Raw genomic sequence first — 9,977 nt, forward strand, 5'->3', positions numbered from 1 at the left:
CTACTAGACTAAGGGAATTGGATAAAACAGAGTTAGAGGTTGATATGATTTTCCTCTGTGTTTCCACCCAAATCTCATCGCAAATTGTAATCCCCATGTGTCAAGGGAGGGACCTGTAATCCCCACATGTTGAGGGAGGGGGGTGATTGGACATTGTGGGTGGTTTCCTTCATGCTGTTCTCATGATAGTGAGTGAGTTCTGATGGTTTTATAAGTGTTTGGAAGTTCCTCCTTCACTCTTCTCTTTCCTGCTGACTTGTGAAGAAGGTGCCTGCTTCCCCTTCCATGGTAAGTAAAAGCTTCCTGAGGCCTCCCAGCCAGGCAGAACTGTTAGTCAATTAAACCTTTTTCCCTTTATAAATTACCCAGTCTCAGCAATTTCTTTATAGCAGTGTGAAAACAGACTAATACAGTAAATTAGTACTATGGAGGGTGGGGTACTGCTATAAAGATACCCAAAAATGTGGATGTGACTTTGGAACTGGATAGCAGGCAGAGGTTGGAATAGTTTGGAGGACTCAGATGAAGACAGGAAGATGTGGGAAAGTTTGGAACTTCCTAGAGATTTCTTGAATGGTTTTGACCAAAATGCTGATAGTGACATGGACAATGAAGTCCAGGTGGAAGTGGTCTCAGATGGAGATGAGGAACTCATTGGGAATTGGAGAAAAGGTCATTCTTGCTATGCTTTAGCAAAGAGACTGGCAACATTGTACCCCTGTCCTAGGGATCTGTGAAACTTTGAACCTGTGAGAGATAATTTAGGGTATCTGGTAGAAGAAATTTCTTTTTTTTATTTCTTTTCTTTTTTTTTTAAGATGAAGTCTCACTCTTATGGCCCAGGCTAGAATGTAATGGTGTGATCTCAGCTCATTGCAACCTCTGCCTTCCAGGCTCAAATGATTCTCCTGTGACAGCCTCCTGAGTAGCTAGGATTACAGGTGCCTGCCACCATGCCCAGCTAATCTTTGTATTTTTAGTACAGAGGGGGTTTCACCATGTTGACCAGGCCAGTCTCACACTCCTGACCTCAGGCAATCTGCCTGCTTCAGCTTCCCAAAGTGCTGGGATTACAGGCATGAACCATTGTGCCAGCTTGGCAGAAGAAATTTCTAAGCAGCAAAGCATTCAAAAGGAAGCAGAGCATAAAAGTTTGGAAAATATTCAGCCTGACCAGGAGGTAGGGAATAAAAAACATTTTCTGGGAGGAATTCAACCTGGCTGCAGAAACTTCCACAAGTAATGTGAAAGAAAAATAAATATTTATTCACCAAAATCACTAAGCTAAAGGGAAAAGTCAAACTGGGAACTGCTTAGGGCAAACATACCTCTGATTCTATTTAAGTCATCTCTCTGCTCACTGAAATAGATGCATATCTGATTGCCTCCTTTGGAAAGGCTAATCAGAAATGCAAAACAATGCAACCATTTGTCTGGAAGCCCCTCCCTCCTTCTAGTTGTCCCACCTTTCTGGACAAAATCAATGTATATTTTCTGTATATCAGTTGAAGTCTGATGTCTCCCTAAAATGTGCAAAACCAAGCTATGGCCCAACCACATTAAGCACATGTCATCAGGACGTGTTAAGGCTGTGTTGTGGGTACACATCCTCAACCTTGGCAAAATAAACTTTCTAAATTAACTGATTCCTGTCTCAGATATTTGGAGTTCACAGTAATGAAGAGCTGACTATTAATTGTCAAGACAATGGGTAAAGTGTCTCCAGAGCATGTCAAAAATCTTCATGGCAGCCCCCCTCATCACAGGCATGGAGGCCTGGGAGGAAAAAATGATTTCTTGGGTTGAGCCCAGGACCCTCACTGTTCTGTGCAGCTTTAGGACACGGCACCCTGTGTCCAAGCTGCTTCAGGTCCAACCATGGCTAAAAGGGGCCAGGTAAAGCACCAGCTTTGCTTCTGAAGGTACAAGTCCCAAACCTTGGCAGATTCCACATAGTGCTGGTTTTGCAGGTGCACAGAAGTCAAGAATCAAGGTTTGGGAACCTCTGCCTAGATTTCAGAGGATGTATGGAAATGTCTGGGTGTCCAGCAGAAGTCTGTGGCAGGGGTGGAGCCCTCATGGAGAACCTCTGATAGGATAGTGTGGAAGGCAGGGAAGTGTGGGGTTGGAGCACACACTAAAGGTCTCCACTGGGGCACTGCCTAGTGCAGCTGTGAGAAGAGGATCACCATCCTCCAGACCCCAGAATGGCAAATCCACTGACAGCTTGCACTGTGTACCTGGAAAAGCCACAGATATTCAGTACCAGCCTGTGAAAGCAGCCTGGAGGGATGAAGCTGTCCAAGACTGTGAGAGCCAATCTGTAGCATCAGTGTGACCTGGACGTAAGACATGGAGTCAAAGGAGATATTTTTGGAGCTGTAAGATTTAATGACTGCCTTGTTAGATGCTGGACTTGCATAGAGCCTGCAGCCCCTTTGTTTTGGCCGATTTATCCCATTTGAAATGGGAACCTTTACCCAATGCCTTTACCCCCATTGTATCTAGGAAGTAACTAACTTGCTTTTGGTTTTACAAGCTCATAGGCAGAACAGATTTGACTTGTCTCAGCTGACTTTGGACTTGGACTTTTAAGTTAATGCTGACATGAGTTAAGACTCTGGGGTACTGTTGAAAAGGCATGATCGGCTTTGAAATGTTTAAAGGACATGAGATTTGGGAGGGACCAGGAGTGGAATTATATGGTTTGGCTCTGTGTCCCTACCCAAATCTCATCTCAAAATGTAATCCCCCCGTGTCAAGGGAAGGACCTGTAATCCCCATGTGTCAAAGGAGGGAGGCGATTGGATCATGGGGGCAGTTTCCTCCATTCTCTTCTCATGATAGTGAGTTCTCACAAGATCTGATGGTTTTGTAAGTGTTTGGAAGTTCCTCCTTTGCTCTTCTCTTTCCCGCTGTCTTGTGGAGAAGGTGACTGCTTCCAGTTCCTCCATGATTGAAGTTTCCTGAGGCTTCCCAATTATGTGGAACTGTAAGTTAATTAAACCTCTTTCCTTTATAAATTATAAAGGACCTATCTTTATAGCAATGTGAAAGCAAACTAGTACAGAGTTCAATTTTAATTTTGAAGGATGACATTTTCTTATCTCTTAGGCAAATTCTAAATATTAACCAATTTGATTTTATTGTTATTGTGACTGCAAAGTTGTCAAAAATTAATTATACTCATTTATTTTGTTATCTCAAAAAAAACGGAAAAGAAAACTGTATAAGCTGGAATAAGAGTATAAGGAAGAAACCTTGCAAATTACCTTTGTTTTCTATAACTAGGCATAAATTATTGTATCCAGAACAACTAGCTGTTGGTGCTTTTGAGGAGAGAGACTTCTCTTTAGAGCCTAAATTATTGCTTAGCATATATATTGCTGTAAAAGTTTTATTGAATAAATTAATAAGTAAAAAAGTGAATGAATGAATGATCTACTTGAAAACTAAGAAGATTTTGGTCATATTTATGCAACTGGCAGATAATTTTCTAAATTTGTTTTTAGTCTGAAAAGCTATTGCTCAAACAGCACCTTATGAGGAATCTTAGTAGGTAAAAGAGATTAATGACTCCAGTTGAAATGAGAACAGAGGACCCAGACTCTCCTTTTTTGGGTGTCCCTGGCCCCTAAGAGGGCTTCCCAGTTTTATTCTGAAGATCACAATACTGAAGTATACAAACCAGGCTCTGGAATGATTGTCATACTTCTGTCTGCTACAGGTACTTTCCATATCAATCACACCAGTTGAACCACTGGGTTCAATGAACTGTATCAGTTATTGAGATGGATAAAATAAATGAATGGGCCATTACTTTTATGAGCAGCTCAAGCCAGCCATTAAGATTAAATGGTAAAAAGTAAAAAGACCTAATGTAAAATAGGGCAACAATTTAAAAAGAAGTTTAATGTATAATAAGACATCAATTATTAGAATTTAATCAGGATCCTTGATAAACCAAATTTTTATCCACTTATTTATTAAGAATGATAATATGTTAAGCAGATGTTAAGGAGATGTACTAAAAGCAGTCAAAACTACTTACATGTTATGTCTCACTATTCAGCACAGTGCTTGAAATTATGCAGGATACAAAGATGTATAAACATATGGTCCTTAGATTTAACCTGCCTATAATTTACCTGGGAACACATACTGTTTTCATCCATGTTGTAGCATGTGTCAGTACTCTTTTCACTTTTTACAACTTAGTATTATTCCATTGTATGAATATAACATATTTTGTTTATCCAATTATCATTTAATAGGCATTTAAGTTGTTTCCATTTTGGCCTAGCAAACCAAAAATTTTAAGTCTAACAATAAATAACAGTGTTGGAAAAAATGGAAAAGAGATGGAAACTTTCATACATGACTAGTGAGAGTGCAAATTGATACTACCACTGTGTATAGCAAGTTGCAATACCTAGTAGAGAAGAACATGCAAATAATTTTGATTCATCAATTCCTCTTAGGAGTATACACCAGAGAAACCCTTGCACATGTGCAGCCGATGCACATAAGACTATTCCATGCAATGGCTTTTTTAATAAATAAAAATTTGAAGCAATGGGGAAATGGATAAATGAGTTGTGATACATTTATATAATGAATCACTATGCAGCAGTTAAAATGGATGACCTAGGAGTACATGTAACAACATTGATAAATTTCAAAAATATAATGTAGAGTTTTGGAAAAAAAAAAAAAAAAAGGCAAACTGAAAATAAAATTGGTGGTTCAGGTCCTTTGAGTACCAGTTGCCAAGATGGGATTAGACATGTGGGACATATTATAAGGTTTAATGAAAGGAAATACCTGTGAGGGAAAATAGGGCTGGAGCTAGAGGAGGACAGGGGTTGTCACACTATGCTGCAGATCCGATGCTTGTGAAGCAGAGCGGGAAGGAGGAAAGGTTTGGTGGAAGGTTCTTAGACTACAGTACAACTCTAAGAAAGTTTGGCAAAGAAGATAGGGCATCCTCAAGTCAATGTCACTTGTCACGGGAGTCCCTTGTCTCCCAAGAATAGGCCCACTTTAGTATTCCTGCCACAATCATCACTGGCTAAGCATGGCTCTCAGCAAATGTGGCCTCAATGTGAATATGGTTATGGATTTCAGAGCCTAGTAGCTGAGGTATTCAGTCAATTATGCTCTTCATAATCAGAGACCCAGAAGTGTACGTTTATGGTTGCTACATGCTGCAATATGGTCCCATTTATATTAAAAGAAAACACATAAAAAATTATACTATGTATTGGCCAGGTGTGGTGGCTCACGCCCTGTAATCCCAGCACTTTGGGAGTCCGAAGCAGGTGGATCACCTGAAGTCAAGAGTTTGAGACCAGCCTGGACAACATAGCGAAACCCTGCCTCTACTAAAAATACAAAAATTAGCTGGGCATGGTGGCACATGCTTGTAATCCCAGCTACTCAGAAGGCAGAGTATGCAGTGAGCTGAGATCACATCACTGCACTCCAGCCTGGGCAACACAATGAGACTCTGTCTCAAAAAAATAAAAATTATACTATGTATTATTTATAAATGCACACATATGAATTAAAAATATAAAAAAACAGCCAGGCATGGTGGTTTGTGCCTGAAGTCCCAGCTACTCAAGAGGCTAGGGTGGAAGGATCCCTTGACTTCAGGAGTTTAAGTCCAGCTTGGGCAACATTGTGAGACCCCATCTCTAAAAAAATTAATACATACACATTTATAACTATATACACACATATACATATGCATATATATATTTATATACACATATATATGAAACAGAAATGAAAGGACTCACAAACCTCAGGATTGTGGCTACTCCTGGACTAGGAGGCTAAAAGGAAGGGAATGAAATGAAGAGGGGGAATATTGGGGTCCTCAGTTTCTTTAAAGAAAAAAGATTGGAAGCATAACATATAACAAATGTTAACATCTGTGTTGGGAATCCCTAAAACTACCCTGAGGTTCCATGATTCATGAGGACTCACAAAAGCTGCTATACTCATGGTTGTGATTTATGATAGCAATAGGACACCGAATCAAACCATCAAACACAATAAGCCTGCAGGCCAAAGTCCCGGAGAGACCAGACACGTGCTTCCAGTTGTCCTCTGTCAGTGGAGTCATACAGAAAATGCTTAACTCTCCCAGTAACAGTGTGTAACAACGTGTACAAAGTATTGTCAACAAAGGGGACTTATCCAAGCCTTGGTACCTAAGAGCCCTCACATAGGCATAGAGCAACCACACGATCAACTTTAACTATTCAGTCTCTAGCCTGCCTCCCCAGAGGTCAAACTGATATAGCCATAACACAGGTGAACAAAAACTAGCATTTACTATAAATCACATTGTTAGCATAAACTATTTGGCATGGCCCAAAGCCCCAGGTATACAGATAATTTTATCAGGCAGAATATTCCACAAGCTTATAGGCTATCTCCCAGGAATCAATTAAGGGCCTGGCCTTTCTTTGGATGTGCAGGGTTTAAATACCACAAGTCCTCTGAGTTAATCCTTTTTAAAAAATCTGGGTGGTGAGAGTTTATATTATTCTGTTTATTTTTTATTGTTCAAAATACTTTATAATAAAAAAAGAGAGAGAAGAAAGAACGAAAGAAGAAAAAAGAGGAAGGCAATAAATATCAATTTATTGATATGGGCTCACAAGCAGAGATTCTAGACTCAGCGAGTTCGCTTGAGGGATTAGAAATGGCTCTGACAGTTTGGTTGACTGAAACATGGACCAAAAGATGTCCTACACTAAATAAACTGAAATGCCAGAACTGCCTTGGTATATGGAAGAGGAAGACACAAAAAGGCTTAAGGGGATTGGGATGTCAGAATGGATTTATCAAGTAAGACCTGCTCATTCACACTGGGAGGGGCCAGAGGAGAATTTTAATAATCCAGAGGATATCATGCATTTTATGGCTACCAGCCAGCCTCTTTACCCAGCCACTATTGTCATTGTCCAGTGTGCTTATGAACAAAATGGCCATCCTGTCATGGATGGAGATCATACAGGGAGCAGTAGCATGGACTTCCACTCACCAAGGCTGACCTGGCTACAGCCACTGCTGAGTATCCAACTCCAACAGCAGAGAACAGCACTGAGTCCCCAGTGTGGCACCATTGCCTGGAGGTATCAGCCAGCTGCCTGGTGGCAGATTGATTACATTGGACTGCTTCCATCACTGAAGGGGCAGGCAGTGTTTTGTTCTTACTGGAATAGATACTTACCCTGAATACAAATTTGCCTCCTCTGCACACAATGCTTTTGCCAAAACTACCATCCATGAACTTACAGAATGTCTTATCAGCATCATGGTATTCCACATAGCATTGCTTCTGACAAAGAAACACATTTCATAGCAAATAAAATGTGGCAATGGGCCCATTCTCCTGGAATTTACTGATCTCACCATGCTTCCCCATCATCATAAAGCACCTGAGGTCCTTGTTGAGGGCAAAGAGACTATAAAATGGGTAGAGAAAAAGGTAGTTATACATCAGCTATTACAGCCATGTGACCACTTGCTGGATTGAGCACTGTAATAGGTACAAGTATTTCTTGTTTATTTTGTTATCGATATAATTGATTGTATATACATAAAGCAAACATTCCCTCTTATAACTCCCCATCATCTAATACAACACACTAGTGAACTTTACATCATAGTATTAAGTTAGAGGATATCAAAGAGGAGGGTGAACATCACCCAAAACAGTATGGAGATTTCATTAAAAATTAAAATAGAACTACCATACAATCCAGCAATCCCACTTCTGAGTATATATCCAGAGGAAATGAAATCAGTATCTCAAAGAGATATCTGTACCTCTATGTTCCCTGCAGAATTATTCACAATAGCCAAGATATGAAAATAACCTAGGTGTCTGATATGGTTTAGCTCTGTGACCCCACCCAAATCTCATACCCAATTGTAATTCCATTAATCCCTACATGTAGAGAGAGGGACCTAGTAGGAGGTGACAAGATCATGGAGGTGGTTTCCCCCATGCTGTTCTTGTGATAGGCAGTGAGTTCCTATGAGATCTCATGGTTTTATAAGTATTTGACAGTTCCCCCTACGTGTACTCACATTCTCTCCTACTGCCTTGTGATGAAGATGCCTGCTTTCCCTTCCTCTATGATTCTAAGTTTCCTGAGGCCTCCCCAGCCAAGTGAAACTGTGAGTTAATGAAACCTTCTTCATTTATAAATTACTCAGTCTCGGGCATTTCTTTATAGCAGTGTGAGAACACACCAATACCTTTTCCATCAATGGATGAATGAATAAAGAAAATAGGGTGTGTGTGTGTGTGTGTGTGTGTGTGTGTGTGTGTGTGTGTGAGATGGAATGTTATTTGGCCACAAAAAAGAAGAAAATCCTGCCATTTGCAGCAATGTGGATGAACCTGGAGGACATGATGCCATGTAAAATAAGCCACATACAAAAAGTGCTGTATGATTTCACTTATATGTAGAATCCAAAAAAGTCCAACTCATAGAAGCAGAATGTGGAACAGGAACTGGAGGAAATGGAAAGATTTTGAAAGTATATAAACTTTCTGTTATAAGAAGAATGAGTTCTGGGGACCTAAGATATAGCATGATGACTATAGTTAATAATATAGTATTGTTTATTGAAATTTGCAGAAAGAGTAGCATTTAAGCATCCTCAACCCTGTCCCCCCATATCCACAAACAGGATAACTATGTGTGGTGATAGATGTCTTGATTAATTTGATTGCGGTAATCATTACAACAATGTATATGTAAATCAAACTATCACATTGTATACCTTGACTACATGTAATTTTTATTTGTCAGTTATATCTTAATAAAGCTGAAAAAGTTACACATAAGATAGGATACATGGGATTCTGTTAGGTGGAAGTATAACCTTCTGTTAGGTAGAAGTATAACACCTAACAAAAGTATAACCTTCCACCTAAGAGAATTTAAAGAAGTATTGTCTTTATTTTGAAGTTAAGTATGGTTTAAGGAGATGTAGATGGGTACCAAGTTGACGAAGGGTGAACTGTGATACCAGTGTTATGTATCAGCCTGCCTAGGTTATAGTCCCAATTATTCAAACACTAATCTAGGTGTTGCTGTGAAGATATTTTGCAGATGTGATTAACACCTAAAAGTCAGTTGACTGCCAGTAAAGGAGATTCTCTTTGATAATCTGGGTGGGCCTGATCCAATAGGGTGAAAGATAGAACTGAGATTTCCCTGAGCAAGAAGACATTCTACTGAATCAGCTGCTGCCCAAGAGTTTCCAGCTTGCCCCTCCTGACAGCGTGCCCTATAGATTTGAACTTGCCTGTAGATTTGAAAGGCCCCAGAATGGTAAAGTCAATTACTTTCTGAGAGAAATGTTTGTTCTTGGGTTGCTACAAATTAGTTTTACATGCTTGTATTGTAAATAAGCTAACTTTTAAAAAGTTTAGATTCACTATTTCAAACCAAAGCAAGGATACCAGGAAAGAAATATTAAATTTTATATGTATATATGTATATTTTTTAACATCTTTTACTACTGGGAAACCAGAAAAACATCTTTGAATTTACTGGCAATGACTTTTTAAAACATATTGAAAGTATTTCTCAATTCCTTAAATAAACTTCTTTTTTTTACATCTTTTTAATTTCAAAAATACCAGAAAATTTCATGTCTACAGTCACTTATTACACTGTTCTTTATAAAGAAAAGTTATATAAAAATGTGAAAGACTCCTCCTGCTTGCTCCAACCCACTCTCCATTTATAACTACTATTGTGTGTGAATGCTTTTAAATTTTTTAATATGCTCATAAACACACACCATTTTTAAATAAAATATTTTTAAAATAAACAAACTACAAATACTTAAGAGCATTATAATGATAAAATTACCAGGGTCATAGATATATATCTGATGTACTCTTTGGAAGTTAGAGTCATATCCATTGTAAGAAT

Source organism: Cebus imitator, unplaced genomic scaffold (assembly GCF_001604975.1).
Source record: "Cebus imitator isolate Cc_AM_T3 unplaced genomic scaffold, Cebus_imitator-1.0 Scaffold27, whole genome shotgun sequence".
In the NCBI taxonomy this organism is placed as follows: Eukaryota; Metazoa; Chordata; class Mammalia; order Primates; family Cebidae; genus Cebus; species Cebus imitator.